The sequence below is a fragment of the Atractosteus spatula genome, unplaced genomic scaffold, assembly GCF_055471065.1.
Source record: "Atractosteus spatula isolate fAtrSpa1 unplaced genomic scaffold, fAtrSpa1.hap1 Scaffold_8, whole genome shotgun sequence".
NCBI classification, from domain to species: domain Eukaryota; kingdom Metazoa; phylum Chordata; class Actinopteri; order Semionotiformes; family Lepisosteidae; genus Atractosteus; species Atractosteus spatula.
This window is the reverse complement of record NW_028296912.1, coordinates 42,835-65,000: the sequence shown is the minus strand read 5'-3', so window position 1 is coordinate 65,000 and position 22,166 is coordinate 42,835. Positions and strand designations below refer to the sequence as shown.

Below are 22,166 nucleotides of genomic sequence, written 5' to 3'. Positions count from 1 at the left end.
TGCGAGTTGAAAGGGGATGCAAGTGATGGAGCTGCTCGCTGCAAAAGCCACTGCATTGGCCGGGAATCGAACCCGGGCCTCCCGCGTGGCAGGCGAGAATTCTACCACTGAACCACCAATGCACGCTGCAAGGGTCTACAAAAAAGACGCTTTTTTACCACTCTGTGCTGGATGTTGGGTCCCAAGGGAACTTCTGGACGAGTGAGAATTTTCTGCTATCAAAATTTGGTTTCGGAGACTTTTGGCAGCCTACAGATGCAGCCATTCAAAATGCGCGGGTGATACTGCATTATTTTGCGGTACGCTGTACGCAGTCTACCGCAAGCTACCGGTAAATACCGCGAGTTGCCGTAAATTCTCCTATAATACGACAAGCAAAATAATAGTATCCGGAATTTCCGCAAGGTGGAGCTAATAAAGCTCAACCTCTCATGTTTGAGCTGTGGCCATCAAAGTCTTTAACGAAGATATTACTAATAGTATTAATAATGAATGACCTTGGACAAGCTGTAAGTGTAAACTCAAAGTATTGCCCTGGTCAACATTCTTTTTTTCATTGACCGTCTTTGTAAAAGTAACACCACAGCATTTCGCAATCACGCATTTGTTTCCAATCATGCAAAGTACAGTAATTTTTGAGAATCGATTCACCATGCCTTTCACATGCTCATAAAAGAGATTGATTTAGGAACATAAACATATTACCGTATGAAAACTGTACTGTATACAGTATGTATATGTATATTTAATGTCTTAACTGTGCCCGTTTAAGTATTGAATATTCATATCTAATTTTACCACTGAAGGGAAATCTTAGTAGCTGAGGATAAAAAGAATAGGAGCATACTGCAACGCGTGTGAAGGCCATAAACGATATTAATTTTGGAACATAAACATACAGTATATGGCTGGTCTCGGTACTTTAAAGAAAACATACACGAAACATGGTTTCATTATGACCAGAATCGGTCTTGAGATATTTTTAACTTGATTTACAGTATTTGAGAGGTATGTCTTAACACCGATACTACAGTGCTTAAGTACTGCTCACGTATATGTTTCTAGGTTTATATTATACATTTCATACGGTCAAATTACTTTTGAGCAACTAATAAGAAGCGCGAAACGGTATGCGTTTTAGTTTCGTTTTGTGCAGGGACCCGTGGATTGATTAGAGATATCAAGTACATACAAGTCATTTTTTAAATGTTGTAGTTCGTCTTGAAAAAATGTTACGAGTACATCATCCATCAACAATTACAAAGGTTCTGTTTTCATATTGCGGATTTTGGTTACGTAATATTATTTTCTAGATTTCACGTTGTGAATATATGATTTGGGCAAACAGAGCTGCAAAGAAGTACATTATGGGTTGTTGTTGTTTTTTTTGCAGTTTTATCTAGAACAAGCGATGCTTAAACCTTTGTCTGATTCTTGTGAAACTATCCACACGACAGTTACAGTACCTAGGAGTTGACTTCAGTGATGTCACTGATGGGATGTTTCTAAAAATCCATCCTCTGTAAAACGTCTGCATATGTCTGCATATGTATTCGCTAATGAAGCTGCGTGTTCTGAGCCTGGATCTCTACATTTCTGTATGAACCAGCTTAGAGGGCTAAAGACAGCTTGTGTTTAAATTGAGTGTAAGGCAATTTATGTTTCTAAAGTCATGGTCAGCATTTATTATTGTACTGTGCTGTAAACTTGTTCTGTGCCTAGTCACATTATTTTATAGCGTTTTTATAGTGTTATCAAATCCGGTGGTGCTGTGTGTTAGTTTCCTGACTCCCATGTCACATGGTCTGTGATTGAAACCTGTGAAACCGGTTTAATTCGTCACAGCCAGCACTCCGGCAGAGAGGGGGTTGTACTCGTAAAGTAGAAGCAGGCGAGATTTCCAGCGAAAGACACCTCCCCCCCACCCTCATACGATTCGCATTGTAATTACACATTGTAATTGTATTACACATTGTACACATGCTTAAAAGAGAAGAGAGAAAACGCAAGCCTTCTTCAGGTGTGAGGGTCTTCTGCTCAGAATGAAACGCTAAAATGTAATGTAGGCTCTGAATGGGTTCAATTATGATTTGGGCTTGATTAAGGTCGCTGCCTTTCATCTAAAACCCTACTTGAATCCTTCGAAACTAAAAATCAGTGTTAGTGAGTTCTAAATAAAGAGGTATCCAGGTAACAGTGAAACGGGCGGACAGTCTGGGGAGATCGCCCGTTTTCCATGTAAATAGTTCCCTGGTTCCGCACCCCTTGGTGTTTCTCTCGCTCTCTCTCGGGTCACCTGATCATTAGCTCGAAAGATTTCAGTGCTTTGTGTATATTCTAATGGTAGTGGGGGCAGGGTGTGTGCGAACAGGTTTGGTTGAAATTGCATTGGAGATCTATGTTCTTCACACCTGAAACATTTCCTCTGAAAGCATTTTCTTCGCAGTTTAACCGATCTTGTTACAGCATGTTACAGTTTACTATTATTAACCATATTAATTTTAAGTGCTTAATGCCATTTTTTGACCAGGCACGAATATTCTTAAGTCCATATCTTCGCAAGGGAATCAGTGCGAATTGCAATACTAATTAAATTAAAACTACTAACTACTAACTAATACTAATTAAAACAAACCAGAAACGTGTTGTTCTGTCTAATGACATTACAAGTGGAAAGATTACAGATTTTAATCGTCTTTAATTTTGTTACGTTATACATTTTAGAAACGTTTCATCCATACAAACACCACAAAACTATTTTCGATTGTATTTCTGAATAGTATGTTACACTTAGTTCACTGTTTTAAATACATCTAATTAAGAAAGTTAGGTGTTAGCATAAACTATTAGCAATCAATAATATTAAATTAAAGTTAAATACAAAACTAAAGAAAAAATAGGGTTAAATATAATTCAAAATATTTTGCTAACAATGTTAACTGTTTATGAATAATAAAATGTATTAACTAAGGAGTAGGATGGCACAGTTGTTAGTATGTTTTTTGTTTTGTTTCTTTTTCATAAATACAACAGTAGTACCTGATGTCTGAAGTGGAAATCTAATAAGTAAACTGATTCTTAAAAATGTAGAGAGCTTTGAAAAAAATATATTGGTGCTTTTAGATAATATATTTCAAGGATGTAACTGCTGTGCTACAGTACGTGCAGAATTTTAGAAATCAGTTTGTCAACAAAGTACACTGTTTAGGTTAGTTTAGAAGACAATGTACCAAAACAATATATGCTGTCTGGGTCATTAGAATTAGCTGAAAGTAACTGATAAGCTTTGAATAACAAATCTAGTTTTTCTTCTCTCGCTCTATGATGTAATCTGTTTTCTCTTAGAGAAAGGGGAAGTTTTAGAAGGGACCAAGTGCTGAACATTTTTACAGCGCAACGTCTTATAAAAACCCTGTTCTGCTTGTAACAAATTGAGTCTCTGGTTGCACTTTGCGAAGTGGCAGCAGGGCTCCCAATATTGCAATATTGAAATAAAGACCTTACTCAGGTGAGAACTCTCTCTTGTGGCTTCCTTGATAGTTATATTTCCATGACAATTTGGGGGCTCGTCCGGGATCACAAACCTGAGCGCGAACGGCTGCTGAAACTCCATCCGGACCCGGACAATTTTAGCAAATTGGACGAACCTCGGAGGATAAACTGTTTATCCTTCCAGAGACGCGTCTGGAGAATTGGCAGTTGTCTGACGTCAGTAAGTGATCCTTTAAAATTAATAGTTTGAGAAGCGAGCCACAGGGGTGTTCTCACGCGGGTTTGATGAGTCCAGGACTCATATAAAGAACTTATCTTAACACAGACGTGTGGTTTTTGCTCTGCGGAGTAGTTAATGTGATAAGGTTCTTAGTAAGGCACCGATCGGTAAAAATGGGAAAATTAAATTCAGAGACGAAAATGGGACCGAGCAGTCCAGCAAAAGTACATGTACGACAAATTCAGAGAAACAATTATAGCCTGGGTTAGAGTAAAAAAAATTATGTTCATGAACTGTAAAGCTAGGGTAATAGGTGTAAGGGAACTTGCACATAATTTATATATGATAATTAGGGGCCCATAACTATGAAGTATATAACTATAACTATAACTATCTTTGTAAGTGAATCAGAATCGACAGAGGAAAGTTGAATTAGGAAAAAGAAGTTTCCTGAAGAAGGGGAAACTTAGAAGAGAAGGAGAAGAAAGGAAAGAAATTGAATTGGAAAACTTATGGAATGGAAAGAGGAATCACAGAAATAATGGGAAGCTTCAAAAAAGACTAGTCTTGAAAGTAAAGAACAGCAAGCTGCAGCTAAAGTCATGGCCATGCGTACTAAAAAGAAAAAGTCTCCACCGAAATTAGAAAGCGGTCCGGAGCCAAAGCCTTTTCACTTGTTTGTGAAATGCCAATGTGCACTTTTCCAGGTCCAGAAGGAACTCCAGCATATGTACATTGACATTGGTCTCCTAGTGAATTATTTGCATTAGTTAAGTCTTTTCCTAAATTGCCTGATGACCGTAAAGAATTTAGAAGAAAGGCAAGCCTTGTTCTCGATTGTCTTAAGCCTAATTACAGTGACATAACCTTGTTGCTAGATCATATTGTTCCTAAAGGTTTACAACGTCCTCTAAAAAGGAGGAGGCAGATTGGCGGATACATGACCCAAATGATGAAGAAGTATCCATCTAAATTAAACCACACGGACATGGAGAGGAAAAGATAGGCGGACGCTTCTAAAAAGAGGTAAGGACTCCTCTTTTCTAAAAAGTCCCTTGTCCTCTCCATGTTGCTGTGGTGGGTTCAGGGTTTTCCTGAAGCTGAAGCAAGTACAACAGAAAAAATGAGTTAATGGTGTATGTGTTTTAGATGCCTGTTTTGTGAAGGTGGGGTAGAAAAAGAGGGATTGCTGAAGGAGTAGCGTCTCGCCCTGCCCGTGCGAAAAAATCCAGGTGTTGCATCCTGGTACACGACTGCAGTACGGCTGAAGGTAGTAACTAGAACTGTACTCGCAGAAGAGCCGAAAATGGTAACTCGATTCAACTGTGTATTTAAAGCCAGGATTTGGAACCTGGTCCGTGTTCCCGAATTGTGATAGTTCGTCAGTTTGTCTCGACTGGGGGATTCCGCGGGGCGCGTGGGAGACGTGAAAATGGTTTGGTGTGAAGAAAAAAAGTTTGATTAATCCAAAGTGAAACTTAAAAGAAATATTGACTGTCAGACGGAATTTAGGCTGAACAGGAATGTAGAAAAGTGTATGAACATTTGGATAAAAATAAACAATAGTTAGAGGAATATTTGAGAATTCAACAGAATATCATAGATGAGACGCAAAAATCCCTGATGGAAAAGCTAAAAGCAATGGCTGAACAAAAGGAAGTTATATATGCAGAAAAAGAAAAAGCAAAAGAAGAAATAGAACGCCTTGAGAGAGAATCTGGGAGAAGGGTGGGAATCAGTGTGGAGATTTTTGAAAGAGCATTACCCACCGAAAACTGATTAGAGAAAAGTAACAGCATGTCAGCAGAAGGAAGTGAGGATGTTTTCAGATTTTACAGAAATGTTTATAGCTTTATGGATAGTATACTCGGGGTTAGCCGATGAAAAGGAAGTGAATGAAGATACTTCCACAGTAATAAAACAAATTTACTTGAGTGTGTTAAACCTGATGTTGCCAAGAATGTACAACTATGCTTTCCTGATATTACGGACAGCGGAGAGAGATTTGATTTAATAACTCGCGAAGCATGCATGCAGAAGTGCGAGCGCTGCAAATGGGAGGTAAAAAGACTCCCAAGGAGGAGAAAAGGGAGCCGCCAGTTTGTCGAAATTATTGTGCGACTTTCATGTTATACCGAGATATAAAACCCCAAAGACAAAACTACTAATAAGCTGGTGTGCAGTTACTAAAAAAAAGGTGTTTTTTGGAGAAATTGGAAGAAAGAGGCTTGAATTCACAATTAAAGAACATGTCAGAAGCTGAAACGAGAGCCGTGCGTGAACTAAAAGTTTTAATCTAGTAAACCCCTCTGTAGCCTTCCTAAATTTATCTCAGGATTGAAATAAAAGTGAAATAATCTTACAGTGTGCAGTAACTGGGGGACACAGGAGCACAGCTGTCCTACTTTTAGACTAAAACAGCATAAAAATGTGATATAAAGTTTTCTAACGGGTAACAGGAGGCTACAGGAGAAGGGGTGCAAGGGTTGTGTTTAAAGCAAATATAAGCTGTCACAGTCTGCTTGGGTAAAGATGTACAGTTTCAACTACTGATGTGGGTGGGGGACACCCCAGACCTATTTTAGGCCCAGACTGCAGCATTTTATAAGGAATTACTGCATGAAATAGCATTTATGTAAACTAACTTAATAGAGTTATGTGATATTGTGATTGTTTTACCTAATGAGGGAATCCATAAGGCCGGGCTACTCCAAGTACTGGATCTTGAAAAAAAAGGAGTATAAAACCAACTACATGATAAAGCCAGGGTGAATGCCTTCTCAGAACCAGCTTGTCTAGTGACGTATTGGTTTAAGGGGGGTAGTGCAGTCTAAAGACAAAATTGCCTTGACCCCTGCAGCAGAAACCGGTTTTGATGTTTTGAGACAAGCTTTCTTGCAGGCACTGGCCCTGGACTGGATTCCCTCAGACGGATCATCTGTATGTAATCTGTATGTAAGTGAAAGAAATGGGTTGTGAGCTGCTGTGCTGGTGCAGGAGCATGGAGATAGGCATCGTCTGGTGGGTTATTATTATTCAGGACCCCTTGATGCGGTGGCCAAGGGGCCGTGTTTATGTGTTGTGCAGGCTACCTGCCTGGCTGTATAAACTGTGAATAATCTGGTGTAGAACTAGCAGACCGAATGAAAATATTTAATTGAAACTTGTAAATATGCTAAATGGAAAATTGTAGCAATTTATATAGACTGTATATATACATTTGGTGGATGCCACAATTTTGGATGGCAGTGAAGGAATAGGGATTTCCCCAACATGGCAGGGACTCCAGTTAAGAATGCTGGGTTTGTCTCTGAACTGTTAGAAGCTTTGCAGCTGCTTATTGAAGTAGCTGTGGTAAAGTGTAAATCACATAATAAAGAAATGTTTCCAGTAACTCGAGGGAACAACTTTGCAGATGCAGCTGTCAGGTGAGCAGTCCTGGTAGAGCAGGAGTCTGAGACCCCTGTGAGACCTCTGTTGGTGAAAAGGGGACAGCTACAGGATATTCAGGCTGAGGCCTCTAAAGCAGAGAAAAGGACATGGTTAGAAAAGAGTGTGGTGCTTCATGATGATTGGGTGTGGTGCTGCCAGCACACTGGACGCCCTGCATGCCTTCACAGCCTAATGCCCTTTGTAGCTCGACAAATGCACTCTGTCGGACACCTGGGTGTGAGAAATGGTGTGCTGGTTACCCAAACCTGGGTGGGGACCGTGTTTGAAGCAGTAGCCACTTATGTGGTATCTCAATGTGATGCTTATCAAAGGAACTCAGCTACAGTTCAGGTGCGGGTGCTACAGCTCAAAAGGCCTGCTCCTGAGGAACCTTTCATGCACTGGCAAATTGACAATTGTCAAGAGAAACCTGGGCTCTTATAATCTGTTTTCCCAGTGGGTTGCTGCCACTGCCTCTGTGTCTACCAAACACTTGATAACAGAGATAAGCCCTCGGTGGGCACTGCCCTACCGCTTGTATTATGATCAAGGGACAGGCTGTGGCTGGATTATTCGGGGTGAGATGGACTGAGATCACCCTCAGTCTGCTGGAACAGTGGAATGAAGGAACAGAACTCTAAAAGATCGACTAGACATCAGACTGAAGGAGCGCCATGGGATGCGGGCTGGATCAAACAGAACTGTGTAATAGAGCCTGTTTGATATCATCACAGGCCAATCAACGAAACTTCCTGGAGGGACGAATTTGGCTAATGGATTGTTGAATTTGCTAATTCTCTATTGTAGTATTGTAGGTTTTTTTGTAGGTTGTTAATTGAAGTGGTGCACGGGGCTGGTGAACAGGTGCTGGACACTTGGAGACCTCCAGTAGAGGGAAGACACGACCTGATACCTGGCGAGTGGGTGTGGTGAGGAAGATATACCCTGCCTGATGTTGCAACCCTGCTGGGAAGGACCATATCAAGTGCAACTGACTACCGACTCTGCCATCTGAGTGACAGGATGAGATCGCTGGATCTACGCATTGCGCCGACACCGAACCACTGCACCAGAGACTGAGTGAACATTAATTATTATATTGTCACTGTTTCTGTGTTTGTTGAGCTTCCTGAGGGGGGGCGACAGTGTACCTGTTAAGTGTAAGGAGCTTTACTTTGATAAAATGGGGATATGGAATCAATACTTTATCAGTCAGCCACAAATAATAATCAGAGCTCATGTTGGGATTGTATTGCTATAAAAGATGCTCATGGGAGTAATCCCCTTTGATAGAGGTGATTATTTAGGTTTATTGGCATGGGTAAATAGCCCTGCTTTTAGTCTGAGTGTAACTCAGATGTATTAGAATGGAAATAACTGTATGCTCCTCGCTATAATCACAGTTTTAGGCCATTCTCTATTAGGGTGATAGACAGCTGTTTAGGTGACCCAGCTGTTGACCAATCTTGTAAAAAAAAAACCCTAAGAAAAATGCTGGGCTCCAGCCCACAGGGATTTACCTGTGCTGTAAGAACTAATGCATGAATAAGGAGACTGGATTCTGGTGAAAGACAGGAAAAAGAGGTGGTGTTCGCTCAGGTGGAGGGGGCCGTACCAAGGCTGCTGACCACTGCGACTGCTGTGAAAGTCACGGAAAGGGTTCCCTGGATTCATGCTTCCCACTGTAAACGAACTGAGCAAAGTGCACAAGCACAGATGGGGATCACATGCTTGGGACTGATGTGCCCAGCCTTTTTCCTTTTTATGTGGAAGCCTGTCACCACCCAGAAAGAGGAAGAATCTAAACGCGAAGCCTCTTTGTATACAAACTGGCTGAATGAAACTGATAATGAGGGGGATAGGAGTAATTTGTGGTATAAATTTATAAATCATACAGTAAAGTTAAAGAAATGTAATGCATCTTGTTATGTATGTGCTTTAATGCCTCATTCTACAGCCTCACCCATTTCTCTCCTGGTTAAAATCACGGTTTGGGCCAGGGGGAATGTTTTTCTTTAAGTTACTAACACCGATTATAGGGGCTGTGATACTTGTCTTCCTGTTTTTGTGTTGCTGTACGAAATATATTATTCCAATGCTTTGAAATATGGTAATGAATATGTTTGTGCATCAGTATGTTCTGATAAGAACGCAAGAATCCGAAGTATGGGAGCCTCCTGGGAGTCCATATGAAGAATCTAACTTTTAATCATTTTCAAGAATAAAAAGGAGGGAATTGAAGTGGAAATCTAATAAGTAAATTGATTCTTAAAAATGTAGAGAGCTTTGAAAAAAATATATTGGTGCTTTTAGATAATATATTTCAAGGATGTAACTGCTGTGCTACAGTACGTGCAGAATTTTAGAAAACAGTTTGTCAACAAAGTACACTGTTTAGGTTAGTTTAGAAGACAATGTACCAAAACAATATATGCTGTCTGGGTCATTAGAATTAGCTGAAAGTAACTGATAAGCTTTGAATAACAAATCTAGTTTTTCTTCTCTCGCTCTATGATGTAATCTGTTTTCTCTTAGAGAAAGGGGAAGTTTTAGAAGGGACCACGTGCTGAACTTTTTTACAGCGCAACGTCTTATAAAAACCCTATACTGCTTGTAACAAATTGAGTCTTTGGTTGCACTTTGCGAAGTGGTAGCAGGGCTCCCAATATTGCAATATTGAAATAAAGACCTTACTCAGGTGAGAACTCTCTCTTGTGGCTTCCTTGATAGTTATATTTCCATGACATGTCTTAGTGGCTTTCAAAATTAAATTATGCATGCAAACCTGTGAACTAGAAAGATAACTAAGATACCCATCCATTTATAATGGTGGCGAAGTGGTTAGCATTGCTATCTTGCAGTACTGGGGTCCTAGGTTCAATTCCTGCCATCCTGTGTGTGGGGGTTTTACATGTTCTCTCTGGGTTACATGGTTTTTCTCCATATGTGTGATATGACTCCCTCTCGCACTCCGAAACATACTGGTAAGTTAATTGGTTTATGGGAAAACTGGCCCTGGTGTGTGTGTGTTTGTGTCTGTCTGTCCTGTGATGGACTGGCGCTATGTCCAGGGTCCGTTGCTTACTGGGATAGGCTCCAAATCCTCTGTACTGGATAAAGAGATTAGAAATGGATGGAAGTAAAGGCACTGTGTGGATGGAACTATACACAGTGTTAGAAACCCACGATGAAATGGCAGCATCTCACTGAGAATAAAATATTTAATAGTGCTGGCTTAAGGAAACAGCCTTTCCACCTCTCTTGCACATCAGTATCCATACCTAGTTATTTAAACAAATTGCCTCTAATTATAAACATCTTAATATGCTGGCTCTGTGGATCCGCATCAGCTATGTTTGCCCACTCCTTCAATTCATGTGCATCCAACACACAGTTCAATGCCAGAAACTACACATAATCTAAAATACAATCCTTATTTCAGTATCTATGTAAACATATAGTCTGTTAACTTCATCATCTTCATCAAAAGTATGCCTAACCCCATTAGGAAGTGTTCTTGTTATAAGTGTATTCCTCAGCTTTCCCCAAATTATCTTCTTCTTGCCAACATCTCTAGTCTTTTATCCTGCAATAACTCAGCCAACACTTAAATCTCCAAAAGCTGCTTGTGTTAATTTCTTTAAATCACAAATATCATGTGTAAATACTGGCCATGTAATACTCTGCATTGTGGAATAATAGTTTATTTTAAAGGGAACTAGAGAAATCAAGAAAGGCTTTTTTTCTAGAATTAATAAATGCACATCCTGTTCACTGGGGAAATTAAATCCACACTGAGCAATCTTCAATATGTTCAGAATATGACAGCAAGAATCCTATCAGGGATGCATTACACCTGTTTTCAAGTCCTTGCACTGGTTACCTATCAGATTTCGAGTCAACTTCAAAATCCTTATCCTCCTTATATACTGTCCTACAACTGTTATTATTGATCACCGAATTATTGTACTTGACATGACTTCATTCAGCCTTTCCTGAACGTCTATGACAGGCAGAGAGAGTGCTGTTTCTGGTGCGATCTTTTGCAGCTGACATTTCACTGTTTTAAACGAACAAGAAATTAGATTGCTCATAAATCAGTTATTCTATATAAACACAGCGTAATTGCCCTCCGAAAATCCTCTTTTTCTTGTTCGTTTTAGAGACCTTGATCGAAACTGATTTTAGATGTCAGAAAGGATTTATTTTCTCTGTATTTCCTACATTGCTTTGTCGAGATTTTAACTTTATATCTAACTTTATATCTAGGCTCAGATTTCAACTATAAATCGTACAGTAATTAATAGCAGTAAATACTGATGTTTTGCGCCCTCTTACCACAAAAATATATGTTTTGTAGTTGGGATTAACTTTATTTCGTATGCGTAGCTACTCCGATTCGGACACCGAACAGTTAAAGATGGCGGCAAATCAGACACCCAGAGAGGGGGGGGGGGTGGGGGGCGTCTTCTCGCCTCCATAACTAAAATGCCAAATAGGAGTGGCTTAAGCGACATACACAGTCGTGTAACTGACAGTTTGAGGTAGCCTATCGTGTAAATTTCGTTTTGTTGCTGATAGGTTAAGCTTTCGAAACTCTGCCCCAAAGTCATGTGACTGATTTTTCGCCCTGTTTCGTTGGTTAAATGCAATGATCACAAGCACCACCATGGTAACTGGGATGTGTAGTTTTTAATTCCGTTTGAATTATAACTGTACGTACTGTCTTCATATTTGGCCAGGGCTTTAAAGAGAAGGCGCGCCAAAAAAATTCGGTGCCGTCGTCTCCGCTTTAAAGGTGCCCCCGTGCTGGAAGAATTTGACCTCGGAACGTTTGCCCAGCGTAGTTATAGTGGACATAAAAACAAGAGTTCGCTGGCATTATATCCTAGAAGACACAGACCGGCACCAGACCGGTAAATGCTTGATGAACTAGGGATTGGACAGTTTCCAAGTGCTTGTACAATCGATGGAAATGTTCAAATAAATGTGCAAAAGAAATAAACAAAATAATCATTTATTTCTTTATCATATTGGCTAGCTAATGTCCTCTCTTTGCTAGTTAGTGGCTGTGTTTCTGCGTTGGGTAGCAACGGGTGACTGTTCTCAGGCGGAAGATGTAAACAGCTTAATTTTCGTCTTAAATAATTTTTAAAAATTAAAATTCATTCTATACAGCAATCACATATTTGGGTACCGTTTCATAAAACTTTCATGCTTAAAATGTTTAGGGAGAAATGGAAGACTGGTGTGTATTTTTTCTTTAAACTATTGTAGTGGCAATGCTTGTTAATAAGACAGAATTAAGCTTTGGTATGCTCCTAAAGGAGGCCCCATCTCACCCTCTATCTCTGTGGTGCAGCCACAGAGAAAGAATTCATGCAAGCTGATTTAAGATGTTTTTCTTTTGATAAGAAGCAAGCTCCCAGACGGGGATGCAATTAGCTAAGCCTGGCTATCATGATCAATGGTCATCCACTGGCGCCTATCTGTCTAGGGAGTGCCGAATGGACATCTGGACTGCATTTCTAAGTGTCAAGAGTAAGTGACTTATATCTCACCTTGACCAACCAATCAGGGACTGGCAGGGCGTGGTAATACCACGTGGGTCTCCAATGCCCGCCAAACTCTCAACCAATCAGCACACATCTGGGTCTTGATCAAAAAGGGAGCGCAAGCTCAGTTCTGGGCTCTCCTTGGCCATTTTCACGCATCCTCAGAGACAATCACGTGACAACTGCTGTTGTCTGCAAAAGGACTTGGACTTTGTTCTAAACGCGAGGCCGAGGATCCCGTACGTATTCAGAATTCTACCAACGTGAATGCTCCGCTTGATCAACGGCAGCCTACAGTTGGACCCTCGTCGACAACCTGAATAGCTTATTCAGAAGCAGCGCTGGACCGGGAACGAACCAGCTTCTTCCCAGGCAAAAGAGTGACTTGTGAGGACTCGCGGTCACACTCTGTGCATAGAGACTTTCTACTAGCCAGCCGGACTGCTGGTAGATCCCCTCGGAGCAACGACTGCCCTGCGCGCCGCATTCAGATTCCTCCGCCCGTCCTACTCCGAGCTGCACCTCGACTGGTTGGCCGGTAGCCAGAGGACGCCGACACAACGCCCATTGGACAACCGCTGCAACAGAGCCTGTCAGCTGGTTTGGTGTTCGTGCCGGGAAATTCCAAATCCAAACACAGTGGATAAGTAAACCCCATGTTCTACATTGCGTCTCGAGAATTTAATTGTACCTCAACACAAGTTGTTATCAATTTAATTCATGAGTAATGTATTTACTTCCGAGTTTAGAGTAACAGTGGGTAATAACACTGATTAGCGATTTGGTAACCGAACGATATATATTGACATATATTCTCTGTTGTGTATCTCTTTGTGTTTGCATCTCTTCGAGATTATATACCTTGTATATTGATAACCCTCACAGTAAGGTCTGCCGCTCGTATCCAGGCAGACTAGTATATGTTTGGTGCACAGTTTATATTAATAAATGTATCTCGTGTATTGAACCCGTGTGTGTGCGTTGTTAGTTGTTCTGACGATTGATTTTCTAAAAGCCCCAACGAACAACCTCGTGATTACTGCTACAATTGATAATTGTCTCAGTAAACCCATCAAACCACTACATTTAATGGCGTCCCTGGGTGGGCGAGTTTAGAATGAAATGAGAATCAATCGCACAGAATAACTGATATTGCTGTGAGTTCAAGTTCAGCACAGCACCGCGGCTTCTATACGCGAATACCGGGTGTGCTGATAACTGCGTAAAGAAATCCCCCTGTTTTCTAGCGTTTAGTGTAACGTGTACTGATTGGAAATCCATCTGCTCGGGTGTTTAGATTCCATACTGTATTTTGGTAAAAGAAAAAAAAGTAATACTCTTAAAGTTTCTCTGACGTAATGACAATGGCTGCTAAAATGTCTGAAGTGGAGTCGCTTATAAGTACTATTTCTAGCGACGACAATCCTGGTTACTGGAGCGGTATCGAAAAGTTGAACTTTGATGATATTGAGAAGCTGCAAGTAGATTTAGTAGCTAAGGTAGCGAACCAGCTTAACACAGGAGGGTCCGTGAACGCAGTTCAGGTCCTATCGAGTTTCGCCTTAAATCTAGCTAAACAGCTGGAACTGTCTTTGTCCGAGCTGACAAAGTTTCAAAAGCTTCAGGGAAAGCTAGAAAGATATAAGGCGGAGCGAGTTGAGTTGTTGGATATAATCAGAGAAAAGAGAGTGAAAAATGAGGAAAGTGAAGACAGACTCAGGGAAGTTTTAGGTAAATTAGATGACCTGTCTGCTAGAGAAACTGCGGCTGAGGTAGCTAGGAGAGACCTGGAAGCGAGCTTGAAAGAAAAAGAAAAAGAAATTGAGCGTTTAAATGAGCTCAGCCAGGAAAGGCAAAAGGAGTTAGATGCTGCCGTACTGGAAGCAAAACAGGCTAGATCCCACTTGCATGCCAGCCCACCTAGCAGCCCGGAGCGCTCACCCAGCGCGCCGGGAGGAGGTTTCTCCCGGCCAGGGTCTGTGGTCGGATCGGCATGGGGGAGATCGCCGAGTCCTGCGCGAGACGCAAGGGCGATGCAATTCAGGCATAGACCCCCTGCTCCTGATCACGGCCGTCCCCCTGCCCGTGGAGAAACCGTAAAAATTAACCTCCACTCCCTGAGGCAGTTAGCCAAAGATGTAGAAAGGTTTGACCCGTCAGTGTCAGGGAATAATGTGGAAACCTACATCGATGAGCTGAGACATACTTTGCAGTTTATGCCCGGAGCGTCCGAACAGGAAAAGGCTATGTTAGTAAGGAAAACTACTAGCCGAGCGGTCCACGAGTGGATGTCTAGACAAGGACCGGAGGTCTGTAATAGCTTTGAGGAGCTGTGTCAGGCAATGATCGGAGAATTTTCGGCTTTTATCGATCCCATAGCTGCCGTGGCCGCTGCGCACCATATTAAGCACGAAAAAGCTGAAGCCCCTCGCGACTATTATGAGAGGCTTAGGCGCACTTATTTTGCAGGGCGGAATGAAGAGGGTTGCGAAGAGAACGTGAATTTCAAAGGTTTATTCATTGCTAATCTGCATCCCTCAATCAGGAAAATGATTGTGATGCACACTGATGCAAAAGCGATGAAAATGGCTGACATTAGAAGGTTGGCTCAAAAAGCCTGGGGAGCTGAAGTCTCTGCTTCCTCAGAGCGAAAACCTGCTAAAACGGCCGTGTTCACCACTAAAGCCAGCAGGGTTGACGACTTGCCTCAGCTCGAGGGAGCTGAGGTTCCTGAGCCCGCTAAGCCCCGGCGCAAAATAGGCAGGCAGGACCGCACTAAGCGTCAGAGCCGCCGTGAGCGCTACGGGGAAGGCAAGGGCACAGGCAGAGCCTATCAGAAGGCTGGACGAAGGGAGTCGACTGCAACCCGCCTGGCCAGGCTTGAACAAGCCCTGCTTGAGAGATCAGGACAGGGTAAACCTTCCGCACTGAATGCCGGAAGCGTGAATGAGCTTAGTGGGACCACGCCCCTTCTCACTGGAGGAGGCGGGGATCCATCCCAAACCCCTCCCTCAGTCTATCTGATTGGGTGGGAGGGTTCCTGCCTGGAAGAAGGCTGTGACTCTGAGTTGGGCGCTGACCCCGCCCCTGAAGTCAAAGAAAAGGCAGGCTTCCAACAATTCTTAGGGAATCTCAGCCAGAAAGGCAAAGCAAGGCGTATTTATATCAAGGTTTCTCTTGAAAACGTCTTAGATAGAGAAGCACTGGTTGACACTGGGGCTGAAATTAGTTTGATGTCAGCCGATCTACTCAGCGAGCTCAAACGAGTAGCGAAAGGAAAAGGCATCAGACTTAAGGTAGAACCGTGTAAGATAGATATTTCCAGCTATACCCAGGATCATGCCAGGATCACACACCGAGTGTGGGTGGCACTTAGGTTCAGGCCAATGAACGTGGTGCATCCTGTTTACATCTCTAGGTTTAAAACAGAGCCACTACTCATTGGCCAAGACCTGCTTGACAGGCTGGAGCCTCTGGTGGACTGCCAGCGTGGAAAATTGTGGGCTCAGGTCAAGCACCCTAAGCCTGTCGTACAGCAAAAAGGGGGGTTCAGTGGTTATGCTGTGATCACACAGTGCCCACTGAACACCATAGCTGAGTTGGAGGATTCTCCTGGTTCCTCTGGACGAGAAATAAATGTCTCTTCTTGCTTTCCAAAACTACAGGGAAGTCCTGCCCAGGCCAGCACTCCCACGGTCTCCCATTTACAGGAGCAGTGCTCCGAGCAGCTGCTTGACCCGCCAGGTAAAGCACACCCCTTTTTCATCCCTGAAGAAGAGTGGATCTCCCTGTCCGGTAATGAATGGGAGTCCTTTCTGTGCGCCCTGGTACCTCAGGGGGACAAGGACTACCACCCCATGGTGGTGGGAGGGGTCCAGGTGGCAGAAGTGCAGGTTGATGATGTAATTCTCAGCCTCAGCTCTGAGAAGTCCATAATCAGTGAATGTCTGTTCGAGGACCTGTCGCGAAGCCGTCAGGTGACCCTGGTGACGCAATCACAGGGTCTGTGGTGGGCACCCCCACCTCATAGGTCCATTTGGAGCAAAGGAAGCTGTGCAGCTTCCATCTCCATCGGAAAAAGGAAGTTTGCTCACTACTTCCAGGTAGCACCTCAGCTGACCCATTCGGTCTGTATTGGTGCAGACCTGTTGGTTCGACTGGGCGCCCAGCTGGACACAGTAAACAGTGTGCTGTGGACACGGGTGAACCCAGATGCCCACTCTCTAAGCGGCGACCCCGAGAACATTCGGTCAGGTCAGACGATTCCTCAGGCCTGCCAGGTAGTAAACGAATCGGACCTGATCGTTCCTGCGTCAACAGCAGGGTTTCCGGTACGCCTTGTCCTAAAGAAGGGACAGAGGATGGATGCTGGCCGAGATCAGGCATGTGTTGACCCAGCTCTCCCGTGCAGGGGCCAAACTGTCTCTGGCTAAGGGACAGTGGTGTAGGACCCAAGTGGAGTACGTGGGACTATTGGTTGGAGCCCAAGGCATACAGCCACAGTCCAGCAGAGTCCAAGCTATCCAGAATATGAAGTCGCCCACTAACCTGTCTGAACTGCGCAGCTTTCTGGCAGTATGTAATTATTCCCGGCAGTTCATTGAGGATTACGCTGAAATAGCAAGGCCCCTCCACAAGCTGCTGCAGAAAGACGTGCCCTTTGAGTGGGGACCTTCCTCAGAACAGGCTGTGATGGAGCTGAAGCGCAGACTCGGTAGTGCGCCGTGCTTGGCCTACCCTGACAAAAATAAGGTCTTCTACCTTGAAGCAGGGTTCTCAGAGCACTGCCTTGGGGCTGCTCTGAGTCAGGAATATGACCAAGAGCGAAGGGTGGTGGCGTATGCCAGTCGAGCCCTGAACCCAGTGGAGCAAAAGTTCTTGGACTGCGAGAAGGCCCTGTTGTCTACGGTCTGGTCGGTAGAACACTTCCGTAGTTATGTAGGGGGACAAAAGATCATCATCGAAACCTGCCACCAACCTGTGACATTCCTGCATAGCCAGAGACTCAAAGCGGGCAGGGTGTCAAATAGCAGGATTGTGGCATGGATGATGGCCCTACAAGGCTATGAGATAGAGGTACGTTATGCACAGAGCAAGAAAATGTACCTGGGACAGGGCCTGGCTTTGGGCCAAGTGTGTCACGGCTGTGACACTGACATGGAAGCTCCAGAAACAATTCCCGCTGCTGAGCTACCGAACAATCACCGGTACTACGATGAAAACGTGGGCCAGGGCTTACCCATGGCCTATGTTGACGGTTGCTCTTTTCGCCACGAACAGCAGGTGCTAGCAGGGGTAGGAGTAGTCTGGCAAGACAATACTCCCTGTGGGCCGACCCGCTATAAGCTAGGACCAAAGACTAGTCAGTATGCGGAAGTAGCTGGGGTGCTGATCACCCTCCAGCAGGCCCTGACAAATGGCCTTAAACAATTTGTCATCTGTAGTGACTCGAACTACGCCCGACATAGCTTCGTGTCCCATCTTCCGTATTGGAAGGGTACCGGCATGAAAAATGCCCGGGGCAAGGAAGTAAAGAACAAAGAGTTGTTCCTGGCCAGTGACAAGCTCACGACCGAGGCTGGAATGATGGTTTACTGGAGGAAGGTGAAGGGACACTCCCAGGTGAAGGGACCCGACAAAGACGAGAATGATGAGGCCGACCGGCTGGCTAAATCTGGCGCCTTAGAGGGTGAACCCTGGCAGTTCCAGCAGGAATGGCTACCCCCAGAAACCGTGGCTGAGGTCAAGGCGGTCACCCGAAGCAGGGCTAGACAGGATGTCGGAGCTGACCCTCAATCTGTAGTGCTTGGGTCACAGGGTTTTAACACCGATCTTGCGGAAATGCAGAAACAGGACCCAGCAATTGGGCTAATGTATCAGCATATCGCTGACCCAGTGCATCAACCTCTTTCGGAGCAGGTGCTGAGCCAGTCTCCAGAGCTGAAGGAGCTGGCAGAGGTGAAAGACAACCTAAAAATTATAAAGGGGTTGTTGGTTTGTGTACCAGTTGCACAAGGTGTCCCAAAGTGGGTAGTTCCCCGCTGCCATCGGGGGGTCATGATCCAACACGCTCATGACGAGCCCTGTGGGGGTCACCGGGGAATCAAGGCCACGTACGACACTATCCAGCAGGTGGCATTCTGGCCTCACATGGGCCAAGACATCGCCGCGTATGTAAAGGGGTGTCTGACGTGTAGCCAGTTCCAACCATCACGGCCCTTGCACCGTGCACCACTCCAGAAAAAGGGCATGACATTCCCCTGGTCCAATCTACAAATGGATTGGGTGGGGCCGCTGGTGAGGTCATCCAGAGGGAACAAATATTTCCTCACGGTTACGTGTGCATTCACAAAATGGATTGAGTGCCTCCCAGCACCCAACGACACGGCAGAGACAACTGCAGTGCTGTTGGTGAACCATGTGTTCAGTCGATGGGGACTCCCCCTGACCGTGGACTCGGATCGGGGAACCCATTTTACAGCTACAGTAATGGCAACCCTGTGGAATATGCTTGGGGTCAAGGCCCAGTTGCATATCTCCTACCACCCTCAATCCTCGGGCCAGGCAGAAAGGGCAAACTGAACGGTGGTTAGTATGCTCAAAAAGTTTGTCTCCACCAGCAGTAGGGACTGGGACATTAAGCTGCCCCTGGTTCTGATGGCCATCCGAGCCACGCCCCATTGCTCTACGGGGGTCCCACCTTTTGAGATGATGACAGGTCGGAAGATGACTCTTCCCCTACACTGTCTTTATGGGGTGGAGGACCTGAGCACGACGGGGGCTGCTACGGCCCATCAGTATGTGTCAGCAAGCACATCTGCAGGCAACCTTTGCTTTTGCCCAGAACAATCTGGGAAGGAGTGCAGAGGGTAGGAAAGCATACTATGACCGAAAGGCAGTTAACCAGGAACTCCAAGTAGGAGACAAGGTCCTGTACTTCCAATTTGCCAAACCCACAGGGGTGGCCCGGAAATTCTTACCCAGTTGGACAGGACCCCACGAGATTGTTGATAAGGTATCACCGGTAGCTTATCGAATTCGGATTGAAAAAGGAAGGCAATCTCTGGTCTATAAGTGGGTGCATCGCAACCACCTCCGGTTGTATCGCCCACCTCAAATGGCGCCGGAGGACACAGAATAGGGTTAAAAGTCTAAACCCGATCAAGAGGGGGGTGCCCCTTTGTAGCTGCAGGTAGTTAGGTACTGTAGTGTAGGTCCTCCTAGGAAAATATATTCAAAATTATAGTGGAACTGTACCATGTGCCTCATCTGTGTTCCAGAATGGGAATCCTAAAACTGCCACGGCTGGTCCTGACAGTGCTGTGGATCGCTTCTACACAGCCCCTTGAAGTTGTGGAACCCGGTCCTCCTACCGGCATAGTCCTGCAGGACGCTCCCGGATTGTTGTTAACAAATTGCAGAACATATACTCAGCGAGTGTATGTGCGGCTGGACCCAAGTGATGTGTTTCGGAAGCACATCAACATGAACAGTAGGGTGTCCCATCATGGCAGGCAGTGGGCTAAGGATGCTGTATGGCATGCCCAGCTAGACACTATACACATGCTCCGCCAGCTGAGGAAGGCAACAGTCAGCCAGGAGGAGATGACAGGCCTCAGCCGCCCCAAAAGGTTCTTGGGGGGTCTGATTGCTGCGGCCTCCGCCGTGGGCTCGCTATTTTCAGCTGGTCTGTTTGCTGCTTACACTGTCACCCTGACCACCCTGAGAAGGCAGGTGTCTGGGTTACTTAAGGAAATGCCAGAAATTCAGGACAGGCTGTATCAACAGCAGCAGCGGCTGGAAAGCCTAGGGAAAACCTTACAGGGCACAATATTAGCAGTAAACCTTCATGCAGCAGTGTTAAATAACACCCTCCACACCGTGGGCAGGATTGTCGACGTGTTACAGTGGGATTATGCTTACGTGCAACAGGTCAGGATGCTGATGCAGGATTTGCTTAGGGAGCTTAGTGCCACCATAACTAGCTTAGCCATGGGACAGATTCCAACTTACTTGGTTCCACTGTCCTTAGTAGAAGAAGTACTTAGGACAACCACTTCTGAGATGGTGCAGCCATTACAGGTACATTTTGCATACAGTCTAGGGAGTGCCATTCCTATACATGTCAACCCTGAAGCCAAGGAAATAGGTTTCCTGTTGAACCTTCCCATCGTGAGTGGCAAGGATATCTATAGACTCAAGTCTATATCGAACGTTGGCTTCTGGAGGGGGGACATGCATGTGAAGTTGACCACCCCACCGCTCGTAGCTTACCAGGAGGATGATCCAAATTTGTATCTTGTTCCAAACCTGGAACTGTGTATATCAACCAAGGATATCCACTGGGTATGCCCAAGTAAGCCATTCCTTAGGGACACAACTCAGAGGTTGTGTGGTATCAGAAAGGGGGCTGCCACTGAAAAGTGTAAAGCCACAGTGACGAGCAAAAGTGAGGTTAACGAACCCCAGGTTGAGCAGGTGGGAAAGAAATGGCTGGTCAGCACACCACAGTTAACGGTTACAATAACATATGACAGGCATGATACAGCTACCGAAGTGCAGCTACCCAACCAAACAGTTTTTCTACAAGTTCCTGAAGGAGCGATAGTGCATCTCAACGATTTAGCACTGTATCACCTGGAGTCAGAACTATACGAAACGGAACTCGAGATTGTGGACGCTTTCAGAGGACACGGCATTGACTTGGATGAGAGAATCCAAGAGACAGTAAGTCTTGAGGGTGTACAGGTAGTCGAATTTGTTCTTAACGACACAAACTTAAAAACTACACTGGTAGGTCCCAAGCACAGTCGTTGTGGATCCTCTGGGGCGCTAGGAACAATAAACGTGGTCATCTTGACACTGCTGCTGGGTAGCTGGATCATGGCTGGGGTAATGTGTTGGATGCTGTTCTCTTGTATCAAAGCCTTGCGGGGTAGTTTGAATGAGACAAAGGGAGCAATGGTTTATCACCGAAATCAGGTAACCACTCCCAAACGTCTGCCTGCTGCAGAGCTATCCGATACTGATAGTGAACTGCCGGAAGTTTAAGGTCTAGAGCTAATGATGATGCCCAATGCCTCATTCCTAGGTACCTTATAACTGAGAGCAGGTATACGCAACGTTCTTTCCAACACTATTTCCTGTACAAATTCTCGAGAGGTAATGTGAATATTGGGTGGTAGAATCCACCGTGGTACAACAAACATCACTTAACTCTGTTTTTGTTTTGAAGGCAACAACGCCTCAGGACCTCGTGACCTTCAAAAAGGGGGGATATGTAGCGGCAATGCTTGTTAATAAGACAGAATTAAGCGTTGGTATGCTCCTAAAGGAGGCCCCATCTCACCCTCCATCTCTGTGGTGCAGCCACAGAGAAAGAATTCATGCAAGCTGATTTAAGATGTTTTTCTTTTGATAAGAAGCAAGCTCCCAGACGGGGATGCAATTAGCTAAGCCTGGCTATA

General features: G+C 44.6%; 1 non-coding gene across 1 annotated transcript; it reads right to left on the bottom strand.

Annotated features, from left to right (window-relative positions):
• Positions 1-51: 51 nt before the first annotated feature.
• trnag-gcc (transfer RNA glycine (anticodon GCC)) lies at positions 52-122 on the bottom strand. The gene has a single exon. It is a non-coding gene; the product is annotated as a tRNA-Gly (tRNA).
• Positions 123-22,166: the final 22,044 nt, after the last annotated feature.